At 38.6% G+C, this 12192-nt stretch overlaps 1 protein-coding gene across 2 annotated transcripts in view; it reads right to left on the reverse strand.

Moving 5' to 3' along the window:
• Nucleotides 1–8764, reverse strand: part of PLEKHG1 (pleckstrin homology and RhoGEF domain containing G1) — a 2146741-nt gene extending 2137977 nt beyond the window's left edge. Inside the window, exon 1 of one of the 2 annotated variants that reach the window (XM_044090606.1) lies at nucleotides 8670–8764. The gene's annotated coding sequence lies outside the window, so the exon portion shown is untranslated. Of the gene's footprint in view, nucleotides 1–8604 lie in introns of both variants that reach the window. The other variant, XM_044090581.1, reaches the window with a different exon arrangement.
• Nucleotides 8765–12192: the final 3428 nt, after the last annotated feature.

The raw sequence follows: 12192 nt of genomic DNA on the forward strand, positions 1-12192 counted from the left end.
CAAAGAACGCATTTTAGAACATATGAGGGACACAGTAAACAAAAAGGAGAGTAGTGCCCTAGTTAAACATGTAGAAGCTGAAGGGATGCACCATGTTTTTAAATTTTTAGTTTTAGAAGTTCTAGAAGAAAATATCAGAGGAGGTGACATTAGAAACAGAACAGAAGAGGCTGAGCAAAAATTGATTCTGCAACTAAATGCAGCCAAACCCCCAGGCATTAACAAAACTGTTTCTTTGAGACAGTTTTAAAGGCAAGAGCCTTAAAGCACCAATTCCCTTCTACATGGTTTTATAGGCATTCACATTTGAACTTGCATACTGTTTAACAGTTTTATGTCTATTTATGTTTTTTCTACTATTTGAAAATTAATTGAATCTAATATAAATATTTAATTGTTTGTCTTAACTGATTGGTCACTTTGAAAGCATATACATATCAAGGAAGGAAGCATGTATATATATATATATATATATATATATATATATATATATATATCTCAAGGAAGGCATGGGATGTTTTATCAAGTCTGATGAAGCGACCTGGAAGGTTGTGCACGCGCTCACTTTGTCCTTGCAATAAAGACTTTCCCTTCTACTGTGGCAGTTCGACTTTTTATACATACTATTGGCTCTGAGGTGAAAACCGAGCTATCTGGTACCTGTGTTTTTGTCTTTCTCTCTCTCTGTAAGCAAACATATCTAATACTCCTAGCAACCTGTAGGCAAACATATCACAAATCTGCTAAGGGAAAAAAAAAAAAAAAACAACATACAATAAGCTGGTTGCATAGGTGTGCACACCCTTAAACTAATACTTTGTTGAAGCACCTTTTGATTTGATTACAACATTCAGTCTTCTTGGATACACACCTGACATCAAGTAGAGAGACTCTGATTAACCCCAAATAAAGTTCAGCTGTTCTAGTAGGATTTTCCTGACATTTACTCACTTGCCTGTTACAGCAAAAGCCATGGTTCGCAGACAACTTACAAAGCATCAAAGGGATCTCATTGTTTAATGGTATCGGTCAGGAGAAGGGTACAAAAAAATTCCACAGTATTGAATATACCATGGAAGACAGTGAAGACACCAATCAAAAAGTGGAGAAAATATGAGGAAACAATGACATTGCAACGAACTGGATGACCCTCCAAAATTGATGAAAAGACAAGATGGAAACTGGTCAGGGAGGCTGCCAAGAGACCTACAGCAACACTGAAGGAGCTGCAGGTATTTCTGGCAAGTACTGGTTGTGTACTACATATGACAATCTCCCGTATTCCCCATATGTCTGGACTATAGGGTCGGGTTGCAAGACGGAAGCCTTTTCTTACATAAAAAAAAATCCAGGCCCTGCTAAAATTTGCAAAACAAAATATCAAGTCTCCCAAAAGCATGTCAGAAAATGTGTTATGGTCTGATGAGACCAAGGTTGATCTTTTTGGCCACAATTCCAAAAGGTAGCGGTAGCGTTGTTGCCTCACAGCAAGAGGTTCTCCTGTTCGATTCTCGGCTGGAGTGCCTTCTGTGTGGAGTCTGCATGTCCTCCCCACGGTCGAGTGACCTCCGAAAGACATGCGTGAATGGGCGTGGGCCTGCAACTCAGCACCATAAAAAAAAAAAAAAAATTCTACTGCCAATCATTAGCAGACCAGAGTTCCACTGAGGTGACCCCTAACCGGGAAAAAATGAAAAGACAAACAACAACAACATTTGATGCAAAAACAACACTTTGCATGACCAAAAGAACAGCATCCTCATGGTGATGGTATCATCATGCTTTGGGGCTGCTTTTCTTCATCTGGAAGTGGGGCTTTAGTCAAGGTGGAGGGAATGATGAACAGTTCCCAATACCAGTCACTTTTGGCCAAAAACCTTCAGGGGTCTGCTACAAAGCTGAAGATGAAGAGGAATTTCACCTTTCAACATAACAATGACACGAAGCATACATCCTAATCAACAAAAGAATGGCTTCACCAGAAGAAAATTAAAGTTTTGGAATGACCCAGCCAGAGCCCTGACCTAAATCCAATAGAAAATCTGTGGGGTAACCTGAAGAGGTCTGTGCACAAGAGATGCCCTCCCAATCTGACAGATTTGGAGCACTTCCACAAGGAAGAGTGAGCAAATATTGCCAAGTCAAGTTATGCCATGCTGACAAACTCCTACCCAAGAAGACTGAATGCTGTAATTAAATCAAAAGGTGCTTCAACAAAGCATTAGTTTAAGGGTGTGCACATATATGCAACCAGTTTAGTGTATGTTTTTTATTTTTTCCCCTAAAATATTTGTTTGTTTTTCAATTGAATTATGCAGGTTATAAGTCACATTAAAAGTTGGGGAAAAGATTTGAAATGATTTATTGTGTCTCATTATTTTATATCACAAAAACCTGGTATTTTAACAGTGGTGTGTACACTTTTTATATCCACATATGCAATACTCCTAGCAATCTTTAGACAAACATATGTAATATTCCTACTAGCATACAGAGATGCTGCTAATGCAGTCTGAGAAGAAGCATTGCCTCCCAATCTCAAGTCTTAAGTTTGTCACATTCTTCAATCTGTTTACTGACATCGCTGGACAATGTAAAAGCGTTTTTTTTATGTCTTGATCTTCCCATAATGTTACCAACTGTGGCAAAGGCTGATATCCTTACTCTTAATACAAGTGAAGAGGAACCACCTTCCAATCTGCCATGATGCAGATCATAAGTACAGAATTTCATTACCAAATAACCAATTAAAATGCAAAGCATAAAATGATAAAAATCAGCAGTACAGAATGGAAACTACATGAACAATTCTGCCTCATCAGCATCACAAGATAGTTACACACTACTTTTTAATAAACTGACAGTTGCTACATTTTGCATTATTTGAAAAACTCATTCACTTACACAGGATCATAGGAGGTTACTAGGCTATTGGCCCCGAGGCTGTTATAAGCCTAGCCAAGGGTTGAGCTCATGTTTAGACAAGTCAGCACCCAGAGCCCCTGTCCAGCAGGGATACAGGTGGAATCCCAGGGTGTATTTTCTGTTTCCCATCCAGTTATCCAGGTTGTGCTTAAAAAGGGATAATGAGGTACTCTGCTTGATGTGGAGAGGGAGTGTATTCCACAGATGGGGGAGTCTCTGGGACACAAATCTGTCCCGCCAACAAGTCCTACTGATATCACAGACCAGGTTGAAGTTATGTATACAGGTTGCTTGAGTGGAGCTTGACTTGCGGATATGCAGCAGTCCCATCAAGGCGGGGTTTGAGACTGCTTTCATATGATAGACAGAGGTCACCTCTGCGAAGTCTGTATGAAACTGAGTAAAGAGACAGGGATTTTAGCCTATCTGTGTAGGGTAGGTGTTTGAGGCCCTGGATTCTCCTGGTGAGGAACCTCTGTTGACTCTCCAGCTGCTGCATGTGCTTTGCAAGGTACATGCTGAAAGGGGCATTGTACTTAATAATTGCCCTTATAAGGGAAGAATACAGGGATCTTATGACCTCTTTGTCCGTGGATGAGATACCCTTACTTATGAGGTGGACCATGTAGAAAGCTTTCCGTACAACAGAAGAAACATGGTGGTCAAAAGTCAGGTTGCCATCAAGCTGGTTGCTGAAATCCCTCACTACTGATTGTGTACTTAGAATGTTATTAATGTGATAATATGTGAGGATGTCACTCACCCCAAAGAGGATGACGATGCATTTTTTGCCATTCAGCTTGAGGCCATGTTTCTGGCACCAGTCATTTGTTTGGATGAGACTCTCTTGGAGAATGTCCACATCACTTGGATAATTGATGACTGACCCCAGCTTGCAGTCATCTGCAAACTTGGTCAGCCTTAGCCCACTGGTTTTGGCCTGCACCTCAGAGAAGTATATCCAAAATAACAGAAGCCCCAAGACCAATCCCTGGTCATCTGCAAACTTGGTCAGCCATAGGCCACTGGTTTTGGCTTGCACCGCAGAGAAGTATATCCAAAATAACAGAAGCCCTAAGACCAATCCCTGGGGTATGCCGCTCATTACGGGTCTACTGCTTGAGGTCATCATCATCATCAGCCCCCTTTTTACCATTTTTTACATGGGATTGGGGTATCGAGTTAACTGTCGCCAACTCTCTCGATTCAGTGCCACACACCTGTCTTCTTCAACACACTCATGCCTGACTGTTGCAGATCTTCTTTCACACAATCCACCCACCTCTTTGCTGGACATCCTTGCTTCTTCTTACCTTCCTCCCATCTGTCCCAAATCTTCCTCACCAGATTGTCTTCTGCTTTTTTACACATGTACCCAAACCACCGTAATCTGTTCTCTTTTATCTTTTCTGCAATTGGAGTTACTTTGGCTTCTGCTCTTATGCCCTCATTTCTCCATCTGTCTCACAGTGTGCATCCTACCGCCTTTCTCAGGCACTTCATTTCAAATCACCTCTGGCTTCAACTGTTCTGCCTTTACTGCCCAGGTTTCTGTACCATATACTGGTCACACCACTGTCTTGTACACCTTACTTTTCAGCTTATTTGGCATTCTTCTGTCATAGACTACACCTGATACTCTATGCCAGTTAGCTGCAGCCACTCTGATTCTACCTTTGACCTCTTCATTCAGACTACCCCTTTCCTCAACTACCCCTCCCAGATACTTGAAGCTGTTTACCTGTTCCACTGTCTTCCCTTCTATCTCTATTCTTGTCTTCTTCTGATTTCACCAATTTGCTGCCATTACCACCATCTTATCTGTGCTTAGCTTCATCCCATGTGCCTTCATATTAGCATTCCATTCTCCTATCCTTTGCTGAAGTTCTAGCTCAGAGTCTGCCTGTACTGCCGCATACAGCAGCTTTGTTGATCCGTCCCCTCCAACCTGTTTGCTAATGTAGTCCATCACCAGTATGAACAGCAGTGGGGTCAAAGCTGAAACCTGATGTACAGCCACTCCCACTGGGAACCCCTCTGTGAGGCCAAACACTGTTCGTACTTGAGTCATTGGGTCCTTGTACATAGCCTGCACTAATTCTACCAATGTTTCTGCTTGAGGTGGCTTCCCCTATTTTGATCTCTGGACATTAAATCAAAATAGATAATTTCAAAAAAAGTAAAAAAACAAAAAATGTACCTGACAGACATTCACATTTTTCGACAATTACTACTACACTTTTTAGAAAACTTCATAAAAGCACTTATTGTTAAGGAAATGTATTATATAATTAGTAAAACACATATAAGCTATATCACTGCACTGCTAAAAATTGAATGAAGATAGTAGTAACAACTTTTGCTACACTTAAGAGGCAATTGACTCTCAACCACTGTACCAGAAACTTCTATTTAAAAGCCTGCCTGTGGAAACATGACTATAACCTTTCATACCTTGTGAATTCACATAAAAAGGAAAAACAAAATCTGTCGGGATCTTAACCCATTAAAATTAAATGGTATGCATTACATCAGACTGCACAAAACAAACCCTCAAAACAAAAAGATAAGAGCAATGACAAAGAGACATTCCCTATGGATTAAGCAGTAAATGGTCAAAGACAAAAATGTCTGAGGTCACATTGGCAAAAAGCAATGATACTGAAAATCATTTTGCCCAAACACAAATTCCAAGAAAGTGCATAAAACAGAAACACACACACAATTATTTTTAGTTCTTGTAAAAGAAAGCACCACACACAAACGGACCCATGTATATCATAACCAATTACAAAAGTGAAGGCATTCAGTTAACTGACCACTTGTTTAGTGTAACATTCCACACAGATTAGATTTGACCAAAAGACCCCCCACCCCAAAAAAGGCAATGAAATTGTCAGATAGCTAACCTGTTGTCTTAGGCCATGACTAAGAAACTTATATTGATGTACAACAAAATATCAGCCCTCCACAACTTCTCAATAACCCAATACAAAACATACTAACAAGCTGCTAACAGTTCTTCCACTTAAGGGCCATACACTTTGCAGAAGAACCAATCATGAGCATAGCTCTCTCTCTCCTAAATATGCTAGATTTCTACTTGGACTTTCTTACGTAATTCTATGCATCACATATATTCTGTTGCATCATTACAAGAAGTACTTCAGAATACATTCACGTGGCAGATTACATTAACCATGCATGTAAAACAGTACCTTTCATGTATTTAGCAGGTCACTAACTCCAACAAAAGTCAGCACCTTGTTGACACGCTGTAAATTAAGTCTGCTTTCAAGAACAGTATCTTGAATTGGTCAAAACTCTTTCTAAAAGCACTTTGGGACACAAAAAGCAATGGGCTACAATGTAAACATTGGAGACGTGCAATACAAAAGGAAATGTGTATGGTATAACATAAACATCAAGCCAGTTCTACCAGAAAAGGATGACAAAACCATGGAGCTGTCAGAAAAAAAAATGAAAAGCTCAATGCCATCACAGCCTGTAACATCACAAAAGGACAATTACAACACTATTAAGTCATTATTTATTTTTACAGTGTACATAGCCTGTAAATGTAAATAAGGTGTGTGCAAGTTCAAAAACATGACTACCACTTTTCTAAAATCTAATTTTCTGTAGCAATCACCAAAGAGCACAATGACCAACAAGCACAACTGTAATTATCAAATAATGATTTAGGCACAGAACTAGGATTTTAGCCCCAAATTTAACTTTGCTCCTCTTAGATTTATTATCATCTTCATTACGTACTAAACAAGGAAACTGAGCTCCTAGAGAAAATAATCATTGCCACTTATATGGGACAAAGTATCAGACCTTTTTATGCTGAAATATAAAAATTTTCTCTTTTTGGACCCCCTGCTATGATTTTTCTAGAGTCAATCTTATGATAGTCAGTGTTCACAGGATGAGCTACAAGCACAAGTGAAGTCTTCTGCAAACCATTTCATGTTTAAAATTCAGCTTTTCCCTAGTGGAGGTCCAACTATTTCAGCAATAATGCATTAAATTATCCAAATCAATGCTATAAATTGTACTAGCACTTTGAGGACTGCACACAAGAAATACTTAGTTCTGAGACTGTCAGCTAAACTGTGCTTGCAAACTGATGGTGTGGACAGTTTATTGACTTAAGAACTATGTCTCATGTTCTCTTCAGAGGGTTGGGGGACTGGAATTTCATACTGTCAAAGAGGTCAACACTGGCGACCAGGTGTGCTTCTGCAACTGACTTGGGGACAGGAATGCAGGCAAAAAAATGACTTCAAACTAAGGTACTTGAGGCTTTCCACTTAGATACTTACATGATCTGTCCACAGAATGAGGAACAGTGCAGGTTAAAAATAAGATAAGCTTGGATATTACAATATGAAAGCCTCTGCCCTCACTCCTTCCAAACTACCTGCTCTCGGAGGGACAAAATATATGTTTCTCGGAGATTCTGGTGACTACCAGCTAAATAACATATGTGGAAAGAGAAAAAAAAAGAAACAATTCAAAATTCTTTACTCCTTTGATTTTCTAGGCAAAGTTACACAATAGTGTAATATTTCATACTTTCTTACATTGCCCAGATATCAGTTCAGTAACTGTTTAATTCAAAGAACACTGGTGAAATTCATAACTCAGTAAATATGAAATATACATGGTACACTTAACTCCACATAAATGAATCACAATACTTCCTGACTTGCTGAAATATTTTTTCACCTGTACTATGCATTTCCCAAATTATCAGACTGTATAAGAAAAATAGACAAACCACTATCATAATGGTAAAGTTTACAAAAAAAATTAAATATAAAGAAGTGAATTGACAAACACTTTTCTTGTTCTATATTTTAGAAGGCAGTATTAAGTAACTGTGCTGTGTGGTATAGCTCTGTCTCTAACACACACATATAATATATAATATATAATATAAACTGCAGAACAGACAGGAACGAAAGTGAACAACGGACCTTACCAGTTAGCTATTAATGTTGTGCTCTCTCCCACCATGTTAGTAGTTTGCAAAGCTATTCTCTTTCGGACTGCAAATCACCCACCCGATTACAAAAATCATATTAAACACACACGGGCTAAAACCACGGTCACAAATTTAAACCAACTTCATTATTGTTATTACAGTCCTACAAAGATGAAACAGTGGTTGTATTCTGTAAGCGCATTTCTCACTAGCACCGACTGTAAATCCAGAAAGCAGTGTTGACATTTCCTTTTAATAACATGCTCGTCTAGACCGGCTAATTTCCACATGTTTTCTGTTAGCTCCTAGAGTTCATATGTACAACAACCCATTTATTCTGGTGTACACAGTTGTTGCCTTAAAGACAGCTAAGGATGGGCCTGTAGTGCTTCACTAAATGCATTTCAACTATTTTTAGCCAAATACTGACCAGTTTGATTTGTTGGAGTTAATTATGGACAACCCTGACATTTCAGAGATGGTCACTGCCCCTCAAATATAACAGTCTGTGCTTCACAACTAGGGACATCAACAAACTCAGGAGAAACCACACTGAAACAAAACTACCGGTACCGTCTGGGCTCACTTAGCCGCAGTACGCCCGCGATCACGCCTAACGAAAATATGATTATAAACGAACATGTTTTAACGTGCAAGACATTTCCATGTTTATAGCTACTCACAGTGCTGATAAATACATCCTCTCCTCTAACAAACCGAATTTCCAAACTGTTTTAGTCCCATTTACCTCAGAATCCCTATGGCACGCCCTGCCCGTTACTTGACCACGCTTGTTTGATTACCTAGTCAGCTGGGGTATCCCACAGCCCTTCAGCTCCGGCGGCCGGCCGGTGTCCCACCCCCCTCAGTGGACCCTGCCTCCCTCCTGCACATGCTGTCCCGGTTGGTTCTCGTGTTTCCGCACTTTGCTGTCCCACCCTGCACCACCCATGCTGTTCGCAGCTGCAGGGAGCTCTGCTTGGATCGTGCTCGGCGGGCTAGATTTACTGAGCTTGAGGTTCACCTATTTTAATCTTCTTTTGCGTGCTGAAAACTAGCTTTGATGATTGATGACTATTATGTTTGTTATTATTTCATCAGAGTGAAAGTTTCACTGTTTTGGGGGATGACCTCCTAATAATAAATATTTCTTAATTACACAGTCACTGTTTACAGGTGGTGTCTGCAGAACTGCAAGCTTGAATATATTGACAGAGTATCAACATAAATAATGCGCGCTTAGGTACCAAGAGTTGAGGTAATCGGGAAGAGTGGGCACATCGTCTGCAGTATGTCAAACTCTGGAAAAATATTGAACAGTAAAATTATATAGTTGTACATCTGTAATCAGTTATTTTGCTAACATGTTCAAAAATTATAATTTGTATCACTATATTGTTTGATAAAATGTTTGTTTTCCTCGGAAGTCGATTTTGTAAACGCAAAATCTAATGTTGAGATACGATGCACACACAATGTAAAAAAAAGGTCAGCTATATAGTACAAAAACATTATTTATGTGCGTGCGTATAATTGTATGTATTACTTGTTCTAAAAGAAATAATATTAAACTATTTGTTACAAGCCGTCAAAATTGTAAGACTATGTTTACTTAACCAGACAACATGGCCACGAACTGCTTATTCAGGCGAAAATTCGTACCTCTCAACTGCGCCTGATTTTGATTCAAACTTTAGCTGTGTCCCTTTCTAATCCCTCCTAACAACTGGTGACTTTTAGAGGAAAGGTGGTGAAATAATTAAGGGTTATAGGCAGGACTGGCCTTGGGTCAACTGGTGTCCTAGGCAAAAGGGGTCCACAGCCCCCCCCCACACACACACACACACACATTACCTGGTGCCCCTCATCCTGGTCTATCTACACCATCCAAGTTACTTTTTTTCTTCCTTTTTCTCACAACTTGTCGTACTCTTCAGTTTTTTCGTGTGTTCATTCAACAAATTAAAAAAAAAAATTCTTTACTACAAAAAATAAATAAATACTGGAAAAGTGTCCATGCTAGAGCAGCAACCTAGACAGCCCCATAGTTGGCCAACACCGACTATGGTTATAGACTTCTTTTACTTCAGAAAATGTATATTAATTCACATTCTCTTATTTTGTTAATTTTTCAAGTTAATAGTAATAATATTTGAAAGTGTCCTTGATTCTCCCTCATTTTTTTCTGGATTTCTCTGATTCTGTTGCAATTTGTCTTTGATTGGTTGAGAGTTACGGGCAAGATAATCTCATAATTTAGTCTCCTGAACTAAAGTGGCAAAAATTTTCAAATGCTGCAAAAATATTAATCTTGCACACCAGCTACACAGTAGCAGTTAACAGCAGTGGTGACATTTATAAGCTTTCATGGATAATATGTATACATGTATGTATGCAGGCATGCATCTGTCTATCTATGTATATACGTGTATGGTTCAGTTGGTTTAGTCGACAGGGAGTTTGGTCAACATGTATTTAATCAACCTCATTTGCTCAACTATACAGATAGTCAACAGGTGTGCAAGATTGACAATCCCCTGGTAGGGGAATATTCCCTTTCCCTGGGGACTGTGTGATCTTGGCATTAGTATATATACTTAAAGGGTGTGTGGGAGGATGCTGTTTGTGTTTTTTGAAGTAATATTTGCATACACTGAGAAACAACCTTGGCACATGCATTCTAGAAAGTGGACATTTCTATTTTCGCGGTAGAGTGGTTTACCTTCAGGATGCCGATATTCATGTTAGACCAACTGAAGGTAAATCTTGTGTGTATATGTCTGTGGAATACTATATATAGAGAGAGTGAAAGATAGAGAAATAGAGGAAAATAATTTTATATATATATATATATATATATATATATGTATATATATATATATATATATATATATATATATATATATATATATACAGTTATACATATAAGGTTATGTATCTCTTTCTCTCTCTTCCTATATATATACATATATATATATATATATGTATATATATATATATATATATATATATATATGTGTGTGTGTGTGTGTGTCAGCGCGCGTGCGTGAATGTCTATGTATGTCATATATATGATTATATAATGAATGGACAAGATGTTAAATCATTGACACACAAAAAGTTGACAAAAACACATTTGACATTCATTATATATTGACAACACTAAGTAGAGACACACATTTCCTTTTCTGATGTACTACCCATATCTCTACTATACATTCAGCTCAAATTTTACTGAATGGTGATAGTGTTACTGGAAAGGGCTTTTGTATGTTAGGGTTAGGGTTATAGGCAGGGTTAAGGTTAGGATTAGCAGGCATTACTAAGGTGCCAGGGGTGATGTTGATGTTGTTAAGGAACTTAAGCATATTGTATCCCTGGTGGCTAGTGGTTCCCCCAACCAGATCCCCATACTGATATATCATTGAAAAAGTCTTCTGTGCAACTAACTGTACCCTTAACATGAAATTTATTTCCACCAGACATCAGACAAGTTTTAGGCACACGTGTCTTTAGGGAAAAACTACTTGCCTTTTTTTCACCTTGTCTCAGTTCATCTAAATATCAAAAATGTCTGAGGTTCCAGTTTTCCTGTCTGATGTGATGTTTGCATCATTCAACTGCATGTCTTCTAAAGGGAAAAATGCTCCTAGGGGATAATCAATCAATAATGCATCTCCTTAGATTTTCATACTTTTTATTGTTCAGAAAATGCACGTTGATGGTGTTATGCTAATATTTTTAAGTGAATAGAGTAATATTTAAAAATCTGAAGGCAGTTTGCCGAGAAGTCAAGTAGATTAAATGCTTTGGATATACTACACATTTTGGTCACTGTTTTTTTGTGGTTTTCTTGTACACTTCTTGTTCATGGTGGTTTGCTTAATATCCAAAAATTGTCTCTTATTTTGGGCCTTTTTTCTTGGCAAAAGACGTTGAGAAGTATGTTGTCACAGTGAGCCAGCCATATGCTCATAGAGATACTGAGTAATGGAGATCCTTGAGAAATTCGCTTGCCATTATAAAGTCAAGATGAATATTTCTGTGTTGCTCTGCTTATATGGATGGACACTGCTTATACTGTTAAAGTCCATCCTGCAAACAGTTCTGAAAGCAGTTTATGGTCTTTGATACATAGCCAGAGAGGGCAACTTCTCAGTCAGTCATACCTGGCTTTTAGTGTCAAATGCATGGGAAGGGTTGTGAATCAGAGCTCACCCCTACAGCCATTGTTTAACATTTTCTTGGTGAAGTCTACCACTGTCAGCTGT

The sequence above is a fragment of the Protopterus annectens genome, chromosome 1.part0, assembly GCF_019279795.1.
Source record: "Protopterus annectens isolate FY-2018-M chromosome 1.part0, PAN1.0, whole genome shotgun sequence".
Lineage (NCBI taxonomy): Eukaryota > Metazoa > Chordata > Ceratodontiformes > Protopteridae > Protopterus > Protopterus annectens.